At 39.2% G+C, this 15,847-nt stretch overlaps 1 long non-coding RNA gene across 1 annotated transcript; it reads left to right on the top strand.

Moving 5' to 3' along the window:
* Positions 1-3,087: 3,087 nt before the first annotated feature.
* Positions 3,088-12,752, top strand: LOC147341572 (uncharacterized). Its single transcript, XR_015159141.1, has 2 exons — positions 3,088-3,732; positions 12,369-12,752. It is a non-coding gene; the product is annotated as an uncharacterized LOC147341572 (long non-coding RNA).
* The last annotated feature ends 3,095 nt before the right edge of the window (positions 12,753-15,847 follow it).

Raw genomic sequence — 15,847 nt, 5'->3', positions numbered from 1 at the left:
TTTCCTCCCATTCTGAGGATTGTCTTTTCACCTTGCTTACAGTTTCCTTTGTTGTGATAAAGCTATTAAGTTTAATCAGGTCCCACTTGTTTACTTTTGTTTTAATTTCTGTTGCTCTAGGAGGTGGGTCATAGAGGATGTTGCTTTGATTTATGTCATTGAGTGTTCTGCCTATATTTTCCTCTAAAAGTTTTATAGTTTCTGGTCTTATATTTAGATCTTTACTCCATTTTGAGTTTATCTGTGTATGGTGTTAGGCAGTGTTCTAATTTCATTCTTTTACATGTAGCTGTCCAGTTTTCCCAGGACCATTTATTGAAGAGATTCTCTTTGCCCCATTGTATACTCTTGCCTCCTTTGTCAAAACTAAGGTATCCATAGGTGCGTGACTTTATCTCTGGGCTTTCTATCTTGTTCCATAGGTGAATATTTCTGTTTTTGTGCCGGTACCATACTATCTTGATGACTGTAGCTTTGTAGTATAATCTAAAATCAGGAAAGTCAATTCCTCCAGCTCTAATCTTCTTTCTCAAGACTGCTTTGGCTATTTGGGGTCTTTTGGGTCTTTTGTGTTTCCATATGAATTGTGAAATTTTTTGTTTTAGTCCTGTGAAAAATCCCATTGGTAATTGTGACAGGGATCACATTGAATCTGTAGATTGCATTTGGTAGTATAGTCATTTTCACAGTATTGATTACATTTTTTGAAGAGTTTTAATCATAAATGGGTGCTGGATTTTGTCAAATGATTTTTCTGCACCTATTGAGATTATCATGTGCTTTTTTATCTTTCAATTTGTTAATATGGTGTATCACATTGATTGATTTGTATATATTGATGAATCCTTGCATCCCTGGAATAAACTCAACTTGATCATGGTGTATGAGCTTTTTAATGTTTCGTTGAATTCTGTTTGCTAAAATTTTGTGAGGATATTTGCATCTATGTTCATCAGTGATATTGACCTGTAGTTTTCTTTTTTGTGTTGTCTGTATCTGGTTTTGGTATCAGGGTGATGGTGGTCTCATAGAATGTGTTTGGAAGTTTTTCTTCCTTTGCAGTTTTTGAAAGAGTTTTAGAAGGATAGCCATTAGCTTTTCTCTAAATGTTTGATAGAATTCTCCTGTGAAGCCATCTGGTCCTGGGCTCTTGTTTTTTGGGAGAAATTTGATCACAGCTTCAATTTCAGTGCTTGTAATTGGGTTGTTCATAATTTCTATTTATTCCTTATTCACTCTTTGAAGACTAAACTTTTCTAAGAATCTGTCCATTTCTTCCAGGTTATCCATTTTCTTGCTATATAATTGTTCATAATACTCTCTTATAATCCTTTGTATTTCTGCATTGTCTGTTGTAACCTCTCCTTTTTTATTTCTAACTTTGTTGATTTGATTCTTCTCTCTTTTTTTCTTGATGAGTCTGCCTAATGGTTTGTCCATTTTATCTTCTCAAAGAACCAGCTTTTCATTTTATTAATCTTTACTATTGTTTCTTTCGTTTCTTTTTCATTTCATTTTTTTCATTTCTTTTTCAGATCTTGATGATTTGTTTCTTTCTACTAATCTTGGTTTTTTTGCTCTTTTTTTTACATTTTAGGTTTAAAGTTAGGTTGTCTGATGTTTTTCTTGTTTCTTGAGATAGGATTGTATTACTATGAACTTACCTCTTAGAACTGCATTTGCTGCATCCCATAGGTTTTGAGTTGCCGTGTTTTCATTGTCACTTGTTTCTAGGAATTTTTTGATATCCCTTTTTATTTCTTCAGTAATCTGCTTGTTATTTTAAAATGTACTCTTTAATCTCCATGTGTTTGTACTTTTTAGATTTTTTTCATCATACTTGATATCTAGTCTTATAGCATTGTGGTTGGAAAAGATGCTTGATATGATTTCAATTTTATTAAATTTACTGAGGCTTCATTTGTGACCAAAGATGTGGTCTATCCTGGAGAATGTTCCATGGGTACTTGAGAAGAAGGTGTATCCTTCTGCATGTGGCTGGAATGTCCTGAAGATGTCAATGAGATCCATCTCATCTAATGAATCATTTAAGACTTGTATTTCATTATTAATTTTCTGTTTTGATGATCTTTCCATTGGTGCGAGTGGGGTGTTAAAGTCTCCTACTTATTGTGTTACTGTCAATTTCTCCTTTTATGTCTGCTAGTGCTTGTCTTATGTATTGAGGTGCTCCTATGTTGGGTGCATAGATATTTACAATTGTTATGTCTTTCTCTTGGATTGATCCCTTGATCATTATGTAGAGTCCTTCCTTATCTCTTATAATATTCTTTATTTTAAGGTCTACTTTGTCTGATATGAGGATTGCTACCCCAGCTTTCTTTTGCTTTCCATTTGCATCGAATACACTTTTCCATCCTCTCACTTTCAGTCTATATGTGTCTTTAGGTCTGAAGTGGGTTTCTTGTAGACAGCATATACATGGGTCTTGTTTTTGTATCCATTTAGCCAGTCTGTGTCTTTTGGTTGGAGCAATTAATCGATTTGCACTTAAAGTAATTATTGATATATTCCTAATGCCATTGTCTTAATTGGGGTTTTTTTCTGTAGAACTTTTTCTTCTCTTGTATTTCCTGACTATAGAGTCCCTGTAACATTTCTTGTAAAGCTGGTTTGATGGTACTGAATTCTCTTAACTTTTGCTTGTTTGAAAAGTTTTTGATTTCTCCATCAAATTTGAATGAGATCCTTGCCAGGTAGAGTAATCTTGGTTGTAGATTTTTCCATTTCAGTTCTTTAAATATATCCTGCCAGTCTCTTCTGGCCTTCAGAGTTTCTGCTGAAAGATCAGCTGTTAAACATATGGGGTTTCCCTGTATGTTACTCCTTGCTTTTCCCTAGATGCTTTTAATATTCTTTCTTTGTGTTTAGTCTTTGTTAGTTTGATTAGTATGTGTCTTGGTGTGTTTCTCCTTGGGTTTATGCTTTATGGGACTCTACCACTCTTGGACTTGATTGACCATTTCCTTATCCATGTTGCGGAAATTATCAAGTATAATATCTTCAAAAATTTTCTTATACCCCTTCTTTTTCTCTTCTTCTTCTAGGGCCCCTATAATTCGAATATTGGTGTGTTTAATATTGTCACAGAGGTCTCTGAGACTATCCTCAGTTCGTTTCATTCTTTTTACTTTATTCTGCTTTTAGCAGTTGACCTAGAGCCAGACATCCTGGAATGTGAAGTCAAGTGGGCCTTAAAAAGCATCACTACGAACAAAGCTAGTGGAGGTGACAGAATTCCAGTTGAGCTATTCCAAATCCTGAAAGATGATGCTGTGAAAGTGCTGCACTCAATATGCCAGCAAATTTGGAAAACTCAGCAGTGGCCACAGGACTGGAAAAGGTCAGTTTTCATTCCAATCCCAAAGAAAGGCAATGCCAAAGAATGCTCAAACTACCGCACAGTTGCACTCATCTCACACGCTAGTAAAGTAATGCTCAAAATTCTCCAAGCCAGGCTTCAGCAATATGTGAATCGTGAACTTCCTGATGTTCAAGCTGGTTTTAGAAAAGGCAGAGGAACCAGAGATCAAATTGCCAACATCCTCTGGATCATGGAAAAAGCAAGAGAGTTCCAGAAAAACATCTCTTTCTGCTTTATTGACTATGCCAAAGCCTTTGACTGTGTGGATCACAATAAACTGTGGAAAATTCTGAAAGAGATGGGAATACCAGACCACCTGATCTGCCTCTTGAGAAATCTGTATGCAGGTAAGGAAGCAACAGTTAGAACTGGACGTGGAACAACAGACTGGTTCCAAATAGGAAAAGGAGTTCATCAAGGCTGTATATTGTCACCCTGTTTATTTAACTTATATGCAGAGTACATCATGAGAAACGCTGGCCTGGAAGAAACACAAACTGGAATCAAGATTGCCGGGAGAAATATCAATAATCTCCGATATGCAGATGACACCACCCTTATGGCAGAAAGTCAAGAGGAACTCAAAAGCCTCTTGATGAAGGTGAAAGAGGAGAGTGAAAAAGTTGGCTTAAAACTCAACATTCAGAAAACGAAGATCATGGCATCTGGTCCCATCACTTCATGGGAAATAGATGGGGAAACAGTGGAAACAGTGTCAGACTTTATTTTTCTGGGCTCCAAAATCACTGCAGATGGTGACTGCAGCCATGAAATTAAAAGACGCTTACTCCTTGGAAGGAAAGTTATGACCAACCTAGATAGCATGTTCAAAAGCAGAGACATTACTTTGCCAACAAAGGTCCGTCTAGTCAAGGCTATGGTTTTTCCTTTGGTCATGTATGGATGTGAGAGTTGGACTGTGAAGAAAGCTGAGCGCCAAAGAATTGATGCTTTTGAACTGTGGTGTTGGAGAAGACTCTTGAGAGTCCCTTGCACTGCAAGGAGATCCAACCGGTCCATTCTGAAGGAGATCAGCCCTGGGATTTCTTTGGAAGGAATGATGCTGAAGCTGAAACTCCAGTACTTTGGCCACCTCATGTGAAGAGTTGACTCATTGGAAAAGACTCTGATGCTGGGAGGGATTGGGGGCAGGAGGAGAAGGGGACAACAGAGGATGAGATGGCTGGATGGCATCACTGACTTGATGGACGTGAGTCTCAGTGAACTCTGGGGAGTTGGAGATGGGCAGGGAGGCCTGGTGTGCTGCAATTCATGGGGTCGAAAGGAGTCGGACACAACTGAGTGACTGATCTGATCTGATCTGATCTGACACCATTTTATCTTCCAGCTCACTCATCCATTCTTCTGCTTCAGGTATTCTGCTATTGATTCCTTCTAGAGTATTTTTAATTTCAGTAATTGTATTGTTTGTCCCTGTATATTTATTCTTTAATTCTTCTAGGTCATTGTTAATTGATTCTTACATTTTCTCCATTCTGTTTTCAAGGTTTTGATCATCTTTACTATCATTATTCTGAATTCTTTTTCAGGTAGTTTGCCTATTTCTTCTTCATTTATTTGGACTTCTGTGTTTCTAGTTTGTTCCTTCATTTGTGTAGTATTTCTCTGCCTTTTCAATAATTTTTTAAACTTACTGTGTTTGAGGTCTCCTTTTCCCAGACTTCAAGGTTAAACTCTTTCTTCCTTTTTTTGCAACTCCTGGACTTGATTGACCATTTCCTTATCCATGTTGTGGAAATTATCAAGTATAATCTTTTCAAAAATTTTCTCCAATGTACACAGCTATAAGAAATATTGCGTTTTCTTTGGTGGGAGCTCTCAGTGTCCTTTTATATATCCCATAGACACAGAGTCTGCCTAGTTGATCGTGTGGATTTAATCTGCAGCTTGTACAGCTGGTGGGAAGGTTTTGGGTCTTCTTTCTTAGCCACACTGCCCCCGGGTTTCAATTGTGGTTTATTTCCACCTTTGCACATGGGTCATCCACTTGGGTTTGTTCCTGAGGCTGCCCTGGAGGACTTGGGTCTGCCCCAGTGAGGGCCAGCTACGGACGTGGTGCAGTTGCTTGGGTCACAGGTTTCAGGCAGCACCAAGTACTCAGGATGGTTGGAGGCTAGGGCAGCAATAAACGCAGTGCTCTAGAAAGTTATGGCAACCAATATTGGCCAATACACTCCAATATTCTTGCCTGGAGAACCCCCCTGACAGAGAAGCCTGGCAGTCCACAGTCCACAGGGTCACAGAGTTGGACACAACCAAAGCAACCCCATGTGCGTAGATGCAAGATTTTTTTTTGCCTGTGGCAGCTCTGCCCCAGTGAGGGTTGAGCATGAAGGTGGCGCAGCTGCCTTCAGGGATCATGGCAGCACCAAGTGTTCAGGGATACGGACTGCCTCTGCTGTAGGAGTTATTGCCCTATCAGAATCTTTTTTGAGCCTCTGGTAGCTGGCGATCAGAAGACCTCTTTGGCTAGTGTTTCTCTGTAGCTCCTCACATTTAGGCACTTAGCGATCTCCCTTGCCTGGGGTCCTTCACTGTTGTTCAGCATGTCAGGCACATAGAGAGGCCCCGGTAGGTAGGGGTCCTACTCTGTAGTTCAGCACATCAGTCACTTCGAGGAACACCCTGGATGGGGTCCTGCTCTGTAGTTCAGTGCAGTCAGGGGTTTGATGGGCCAGCCTCTCTATTGTTCAGCTGCCAGTGCTGGCATGTGGGGAGAGAGAGGCTATGGTGATGGCTCCAGCAGTATCGTCTTGCTTCCGTGGCTGCCTAGCTTTCCACCACAGGCACTTTCCACCACAATTTCCTCCCTCACATCTCCTAGGTCAGTCTTGCCACAGTCAACAGCAGCCCTCACCCTGGAATTGCTCCACAATCCCAGCGCTCCAGCTTCCAGCTGCTGTGCCTTGCAGGGGACCTGCTTCCCTGTCCGGGGTATGTATGGCTGTGGCAAGGACTGTCTTATTCTCATTCCATTTAGGCTACCACAGATCAGCTGTTTCATTCTCAACCTTAAATGTTTCTCCTCTGACCCAGATGATTGCCCCAGTGTGGGGATTGGACCCCACCTTCGGTTTCAGCACCCACCGAGGGCAGGTCCAGCCCTAGTAACACTCCTGTTTTTCCCCCTAGTTCCTTTGTCCTACCGAGTGTTTGCATGCTTCTATATACTCTTTTCCAGTGGTCGGGTACTCCCGTCTGCTCTCAGCTGCTGTTCTGCAAGCACTTCTGTGTCTGAATGTGTAGTCCTGATGTATCCATGGAGAGAGATGCACTCCATGTCCACTCCTCTGCCACCTTGTTCTATACCGCAAATCAGATTTGAAGCAATTACTGGCAGTTGCTTCAGCAGTTGTTCATGTAGTAAGCTATTTTGTTCTGTGCACCACTGTGCCATTAGAAGTGAGTAGCTGTGCAAGTCTAGTTAATCTACTGTGAGCATGGCTAAGAGTCTCTCAAGAAGGGTCCTAGAGAAGTGAAATGATTGGCTCAGCAGCCAGATCCCTAAATGAATATCCCTGTTTTAGCTGTAAGAAACTAGTTACAGTTGGCCCTCCATATTCGCAGCTTCCGCATCCAGGGATTCAACCTACTGAAGATCGAAAATATTTGAAAAAAAATTTCCAGAAAGTTCCAAAAAAGCCAAACTTGAATTTCCTGCATGTAGGCAGCTATTTACATAACATTTACATTGTATTAGCTGTTATACATTATCTAGAGATGATTTTAAAGTACAGGAGAGGATATGCATAAGTTATATGCAAATAGTGTGTGATTTTATATAAGGAACTTGAGCATCTTCAGAGTTTAATATCCATGGGGGAAGGAGGACAGTGGCCCTGGAACTAATCATCTGGGGATACTGAGGGACAACTGTATGATCATTTAGGTGAGATCCTGAGTGAATCCCCAAATTCAGGAATTGTGTTAATACCCATACAGCCTGCAAAACTCTCATTTCATAATACCTAGCATTCTAATGTTTGACTGACTGTTAATGTCAGTTATAACTAGCTTAGTTATATAGTTCACAACCTGAAACATATAGAAGCAAAGATCTGCTCACCACTGACAGCCAAATTCTGTCATAATTAAGTAGTTAAGACTTTTATAGATCTACTTACCTTAAAACCAGAGTACTCCTGAATTATCCTGGTAAATGTCATTCCTATATTAGGCTCCTGAAATCTGTGTTTACAACTACTCTATACATGGATTGTCACTCAGCTATTTTAACGTCTTCACGACAGATGTAAAAGTCATGGCCTGATGGTCTGGTCCTCAGTGCCTGAGCCCTATTGAGCTTACATAATATCTCTTTGCTTTCCTTAAGAAGGAAAACAGCCAATAAGATCAATATTTGCTTCAGAAACTCTTCAGACTCTCAATTTTTTATGAAATTAAGACCCCTTAAAAGAAACAAGGATAACTACAGCCCTTTAGAGAACACATTCTTATTGCTGGTTCCAGAAAGGAGAACCTCCTCTGTCCTGGTATGAGCATTTCACTGCTTGCCTGAAGACACTCCCCTGCGTGAGACCATCACATGGAGGGTGTCCTTACAAATAGACTGACCATGGTTAGTGCCAAAGCACTGCAGTATAATGATGGGGAGGGGGAGAAGAAAGATTTCAAAGAAAACAGGAGCTAGTTGACTCCAAGCTCTACCTTTCTTGTGGTATCTAACTCCTGTTAGAAAGGACTTTGGGAAATTTGTTATAATTAGTCCAAAGTTGTACTGCATGACCAGGAGTCCAATTTTCTAACCATGGTCATCTTCTCAGTATGGAGAAGCCAGGCAGCCAGACTTTCATCATCCATCTTTCAATGAGATGAGTCATCCCAGTCTCCTGCTCTCCTATTCTCATGGCAGGGAATCTCGCCAGCCTGAGGAGTCTGGACTCAGTGATCTGTTTCCTCTTTTTGTCATCTTGACTTCTGTTAACCCACTTAAGAGTGAGTGTAAACCATCCCAAGGCATATCTTTGCTGCTCAGTTTTCCGAGGTCCTTTTTTGTCTCCTTCCTAAAGCAGTCCAGTGATCAGGACTAGGCAGGCAGGGAATCATTCCACTTCCTTTATTGTCTGTGTCTCAGGTTCAGCCCCTGAGTACGGTGGGGATATGCCTCTCTTCACCCTCACCCTTCTGGGTTATGTTGAAGTGTTGTCACTCAGTCATGTCCAACTCTTTGTGACCCCATGGACTGTAGCTCACCAGGCTCTTTTGTCTGTGGAATTCTCCAGGCAAGAATACTGGAGTGGGTTGCCATTTCCTTCTCCAGGGGATCTTCTGAACCCAGGGATCAAACTCGGGTCTCCTGCATTGTAGGTGAATTCTTTACCATCTGAGCCATCTGGGGAATACTTTAATCAAATAGACTACACAATTTGTTCCTAGAAACTGTCTAGTTTATGGGGTTCTCTTCTCCATTGTCCATAGGAAAAAACAGCAAAACTCCTCCTTTACAAAAATATAAAACAATTATAGCATTTTAAGGCAATATATATTACAGTTGTAGAATTTGCATGCAACTGTATGACCTAGCCTTGAACTCTAAATTATTCAAATTGAAAGCAAATTATTCAATTTACTGCTATTATGATGATCAAGTTATTTAGAGCATTCTATATGGTTCTTTTTTCCTTGTGAAAAAACAAAATTCAACTGTGGTTGTTCACTTGCTCAGTCATGTCCAACTCTTTGCAACCCCATGGACTGCAACACACCAGGCTTCCCAGTCGTTCACCACCTCCTGGAGTTTGCTCAAACACATGCCCATTTATTCAGTGATGCTATCCAACCATTTCATCCTCTGTCATCCCCTTCTCCTCTTGCCTTCAATCTTTCCCAGCATCAGGGCTTTTTCCAGTGAGTCAGTTCTTTGCATCAGATGGCCAAATATTGGAGTTTCAGCTTCAGAATCAGTCCTTCCAATGAATATTCAGGACTGATTTCCTTTAGGATGGGCTGGTTGGATCTCCTTGCAGTCCGAGAGACTCTCAAGGGTCTTCTCCGACACCACAGTTTGAAAGTGTCCATTCTTGGGCACTTAGCCTTTTTTATGGTCCAACTCTGGAAAAACCATAGCTTTGACTATATGGACCTTTGTCAGCAAAGTAATGTCTCTGCTTTTTATTCAGAGTCAGGTGAGTCAGTTTTAAAGATTTTGGCTTTATTCAGTGATTCACAAGTCCAGCAGGATCCCATGTAGCAGACTGAAAGAAGCTCTGAAGAGCCATAGAAAATGGAAGCCTTTTACAGGTACAAGGAGTCAGATCAAGGAAGTTATTCTAAAAGAGACCTGATTGTTTCCAGCAAGCTCACCTTCCTCTGGAGCACAGCAAAGGTCTGTCAGTTGGATTACCTCACTAGTGCTGACCAGGAAATTCCAAACTTGAAAGTAATATATGTACTTTTTTGACTAGTTAAGATTCAGTTCAGTTCAGTCTCTCAGTTGTGTCCGACTCTTTGCAACCCCATGAATCGCATCACGCCAGGCCTCCCTGTCCATCACCAACTCCCGGAGTTCACTCAGACTCACGTCCATCAAGTCAGTGATGCCATCCAGCCATCTCATCCTCTGTCGTCCCCTTCTCCTCCTGCCCCCAATCCCTCCCAGCATCAGAGTCTTTTCCAATGAGTCAACTCTTCACATGAGGTGGCCAAAGTACTGGAGTTTCAGCTTCAGCATCATTCCTTCCAAAGAAATCCCAGGGCTGACCTCCTTCAGAATGGACTGGTTGGATCTCCTTGCAGTCCAAGGGACTCTCAAGAGTCTTCTCCAACACCACAGTTCAAAAGCATCAATTCTTTGGTGCTCAGCTTTCTTCACAGTCCAACTCTCACAGCCATACATGACCAAAGGAAAAACCATAGCCTTGACTAGACAGACCTTTGTTGGCAAAGTAATGTCTCTGCTTTTGAATATGCTATGTAGGTTGGTCATAACTTTCCTTCCAAGGAGTAAGCGTCTTTTAATTTCATGGCTGCAGTCACCATCTGCAGTGATTTTGGAGCCCAAAAAAATAAAGTCTGACACTGTTTCCACTGTTTCCCCATCTATTTCCCATGAAGTGATGGGACCAGATGCCATGATCTTCGTTTTCTGAATGTTGAGTTTTAAGCCAACTTTTTCACTCTCCTCTTTCACCTTCATCAAGAGGCTTTTGAGTTCCTCTTGACTTTTTGCCATAAGGGTGGTGTCATCTGCATATCTGAAGTTATTGATATTTCTCCTGGAAATCTTGATTCCAGCTTGTGCTTCTTCCAGCCCAGTGTTTCTCATGATGCCTGGAAAAGGCTAAAACTACAAGTAGGCCATATATTATAACTCAGGTGATGTGGGTTTAGCACAAGTGACTCCATTTTGGGCCTCTTCTCTCTCTCTCTCTTTTTAAAAATTTATTTGGCTGCACCACGTCTTAGCTGTGGCATGTGGGATCCAGCTCCCTGAGCAGGGGCTGATCCCACCACCCTACTGAGCATAGAGTCCCATCCTCTGGACCACCAGGGAAGTTCCTTGTCTCTTTTTTAACACCCCAAAATGTGGGCTTTATGAATCTGCTGTCATATTTCCCACCTGTCTTTCTCATTTAATTTCTATAAACCATGGCTATTATATTTAGTTCTAGAGACCACATTTTAGACCCTTGATATTATATATTATACATTATATGTTATGCATTCTTCTATCTTATATATTATATATAATATATTTATAGCTAACCAAGAAAATCTTGCTTTCTATTGGTTTATATTTATGAAAGCTGTCCGGTCATGATGTATCATATTTAGATGTACCTTAGTTTAGGCAAATGTTGAGTTTTTACTGAAGTTTTATAAATCAATATTTCCAATTACAGTCCCATATAAAGTAACTATTTTTAGTCACAAAATTTGAGATTTGTTATTTCCCAAAGGTAAATATAATAATATAAAATAAGATAAAATATAGCTGTGCATTGAAATGTCAGCTATCTGTTTAGCTCCGTAAATGATGACTTGACAAAAAGATATGGCCTGGATATTCCTCGGCCCTTTTCAGTGTTATCTGTTACACTATATCAAAATATGAAGTCCTTTTATAACTTCTTCAAGCTTTTATAAGAGGAAAATCTTGTATTATGGACTTTATAATAAAGATGTGATTTGTAGCAACACAAATGATATGACCCATTACTGCCACCAGAAGCCATTTTCAGGCTTCCTACTGAAGTTTCAAAGCTAACTTGAGAACCTAGTCTTGAAAGCTCGAAAGCTAAGTTGGTATTGTTCAGTAAAGAGGTTGGTATGCTATTCTTTCATCTAATCCATGCATGAGATATCTGTTGCCTTTGATCACGCAAAATGGATAATTTTTAAAATGTCTATACTATTATGAATATATATGGTTTATGCTTATAGGTTATAAAATTATTAATACATTTGTGAAGTTCTTCATTAAATTTTTTTTTGCATCAATGAGTTTACATAATTATGGTGTATATTTGGAAATATTGACTTATTTTCTCTTCACTTAAAATTATTTCCCAAGTCTCCAGGAAAGGGGCATGGGTATCTGCATATTGAATAGCCCCCAAGTGAACTTGAGAACCACTCTTAGAAGATGATCTATAAACTCATATCAAATAGTTCACTGTTGAGGCTCTTTTCTGACCGTCTATTAAAAAAAATTTTAAACATTTTATTACCTCTCACTTTCTTTTGAATTTTGCATTTTACAACGTTTTGTTTTTCTTAATGAGTAACCAGATCTTTTCTGCTTTTTTGATACGCTGCCTTTATAATACAGCTTTGAAGACTTGAGTCAGTAATGTTTTTCTTTGCTCTTTCTGCTTTACATCATTTTAAATAGCTAAGTGTCAGTGATAAATTGGAATATGCCTGTGATTTCGTATACACATACCTTTTTTGGCCATGGCTATTTTGCTTAGTGATAAACATGCCATTTCTTTCGTTTTAGATAATACAAGATGACCCAATGCATTCTCCCTGGATGAGCAACACATTACATGTATTTTGTGCAATTAGTGGTTACATCAAGTGACCGAAGTTATGGTTCCCCAAGATACACTGCTGAAATATGAGGACATGCAGATGTCAAGTGACAACAAGACTGAACTTTCTCAGGAATATTTGGAGCTGTGCAAGTGTTAAAAATTTAAAGATTTGTTATACACAGAGTGTTTCTTCCTGACACCAAAACTTTCATGCTTTCATACAGGGTGCTTACATATTTGTAAATATTTAAGCAACTTGAAAGTGCCTGGAAAATTGCACCACTGTGCTTAGTTTGTACTTTTTAAGATAAATCAATATACTGAGAAGTAGAGTTCAAAAACTTTAATCCGATTTGCTTACTTGTTACTTAAAATATTAATGGCACTGTGTAAAATGGTATAATGGCACTCAAAAGGTAAAACTTCTTTGTAATTAGAAGTGAAGGAAATAATACTTTGAACTTAGTGTTTTTCTTGACAGGAAGCTAAATTCATTATTATACTAGACGTTGGAGAAAAAAACTGATAAATTTTTCACGAAACATGGATACTTCCAACTGAGGAGATAATTTGAAACCTTGCCTTCCAGTGGTCTAGACTGGGCTAAAGGAAACAAAAGCATTATATAAACAAAGAAATTTTCACAAAGAAAGGACATATATAGAAATACCAGGCTTACCAGTCCTTCAAGTTTTGATCCAATGATGCTAGGTATTCCAGTCAGTGGTCTCTCTACATACGAGGCAAGGGATTCCTTTGGGGCCTGTGTTTGCCTAGCAAGCAGCCTTTGTTGCCTAAGTTTCATCAGCTGAGGCTGTCCATAAAGCTAAACACACATCTCTGAGATTTGCAGTTACTTCCAAGTTTTAGCAGCAGAATCTGAGGGTAGGGATTTTGTAATGATGACTTTCTTCAGTTAACAAGGTTAATAAGGATTTTGATAGAACTTGATGATCACAGCATTTCTTGGGTCAGTATCCATAACCATCACGTATTTAGCAGCTGCTGGCTAAGGATTGAATCTCTAACTATGAAGAAACCTCAGATTAACTAAATAATTCAGGAGAAACCAAGATATGAACTTGGTTTCACAAATGTGAACATTTTTACCTTGAACTATCCATAAAATTTTGGCTGCCTTTCATGTAAACATTAAGTCCTAGATTTATTTTTCATATGTAGTTTAGCCTATTTTATAGACAAAAAAGGAAAAAACAGACACTGAAATACAAGTGGATTGCATGGAGCTTTGGCTTTTTAAATACTCTGTGATTAAGTAAATCTTAGAGCTTATTATGCACCTGGCTTGGCCATTTTTCTTTACATATCATTTTTAAGCTTTCAGGGGAACATTAAATTACTTATGAAAGGTTAATTTTGTATTTTAATAAGGAATTCAGAAATTCCAGAAGCAGTCTGTAATTCCTTAATATCTTGGAGTAATGTGAAGAGCTAGTTTCACCTTTAAAACTATTATATTTAGCACATATGTGTAAAAAATCATCACCCAGAGAGAGTGCTGCCTCCTGAGAATGAGGCATCTTAGGGAAACTTGAGTAATCTTTTGTCAATGACCAGTCTTTATCTTATCCCCCAGCATGGCATTGTGCCTTGTGGGTCATTTTAAAATGTATAACAAATGACCCCTGCCCTCAAGGAAGTTGCAGTCTAGTTGAGGAGGCAAGATAGACACAAAAATAAATAATACAAGAATTAACAATATAAGACAGGATAAGTTGTCTATGAGAACTGCCAAATGAATGATGCTATCCATAACTCATATCATATTCAAGGGATGAGAAGCTTCTGTGAGTTTTAATGTTCAGGGATGACTTCATGGAGAAAAGAAAGCCTTGAACAGGCTTTCAAAGATGAGAAGCTATTCTAGGCAGGAGGACTGTCACAAGCAAAGGTGCAGAAATAATCTGTAAAAGTTCAGGGGATGGTGAAGAGGCCAGTTTTGTTCAAGGGAGTAATGGATTCTGAATCTAGAAAGAAAATTCACACCTGAATTTTGGAAAGCCTCTAATACCAGGATAACAGCATTTGGAGTTTACTCAAGAAACAGAAGGAAACCAGTCCAGGTTTTTGAATGGAGCTATTACTTGACTAAACATTACTTTTATGAATGTAATCTTTTATATTGCTGCCAGAAGCTTTTGAGTCCAAGAGAGATGGAAATATGGAAACCAGTTAGATAATTATTGTAGTAATCTAATTATGAGTCCATAAGCCCATAGATGTGAACAAGAATGGAGAAGAAAGGACAAGTGCAAGAGATACTATGTGGAAAAATTGGACATGATTCATTGATGGCCAAGGAGAAAAAAGGAAAAAGTAAAGATAATTTTGTGTCCTGTGGCCACAGGCCTCCAGGTCGTGGCACAATTTCCCTAGGTTTTTTTCACCAGCTTCCAAACTGAGGGCAGAAAGGTATATATAGAGAACAAGGTGGGTTAGACTAGAGAAAGCCACTAAGTATGCCTTGAAACACTGTGTATGTTAGGTATTACTGTTTATATAGTTTAAAGATTTCATGGCTGCTACACTGGGATGACCCAGATAGATGGGATGGGCAGGGAGGTGGGAGGAGGGTTCAGGGTGGGGAACACATGTAAGCCCATGGCTGATTCATATCAATGTATGGCAAAACCCACTACAATATTGTAAAATAATTAGCCTCCAACTAAAATAAATTAAAAAAATAAAGATTTCATGAAGTGATTTGGCCTCTACAGATGAATTCATATCAAAGAATACATTTCTGCTATACTGATTATTTTTTCAATTAAGCTTGACTCCAGGTTTCCCTGGAAACTACTGTTTTGATAGTCTTTGAATAGCTTGTGAAATGTGAATAAAGTCACCATTAGTAGTATAATTTATCATGACAATGATAACCCATAGAAAAAGTGAGCAATTCCATGCAGATTTCCTGAGTAACCAATGCACCAATGGCATCATGTCCATAGATGTTATTGTTATTGTTACCATATTTATATGAATTGACTGAATATATAAATAGTGTAAGTATCTTCTTAGGGAAATTTCTAGGGAAATCTACTAGACCATTCAGGTATGATCTAAATCAAATCCCTTACAATTATACAGTGGAAGTGACAGACAGATTCAAGGGATTAGATCTGATAGACAGAGTGCCTGAAGAACTACGGACAGAGGTTTGTGACATTGTACAGGAGGCCATGGGCAGGACCATTCCCAAGAAAAAGAAATGCAAAAAGGCAAAATGGTCCTCTGAGGAGGCCTCACAAATAGCTGAGAAAAGAAGAGAAGCTAAAGGCAAAGGAGAAGCAGAAGCAGAAGATACTAAGGAGAGGTGGCAAGAATACCCTGAAGAACTATACAAAAAAGATCTTCATGACCCAGATAACCACAATGGTGTGATCACTCACCTACAGCCAGACATCTTGGAGTGCAAAGT

The sequence above is a fragment of the Bos grunniens genome, chromosome X (assembly GCF_055505025.1).
Source record: "Bos grunniens cultivar Pamir isolate PY7600 chromosome X, Bosgru_T2T1.0, whole genome shotgun sequence".
Classification (NCBI taxonomy): domain Eukaryota; kingdom Metazoa; phylum Chordata; class Mammalia; order Artiodactyla; family Bovidae; genus Bos; species Bos grunniens.
This window is presented reverse-complemented; position numbering and strand designations above follow the sequence as displayed.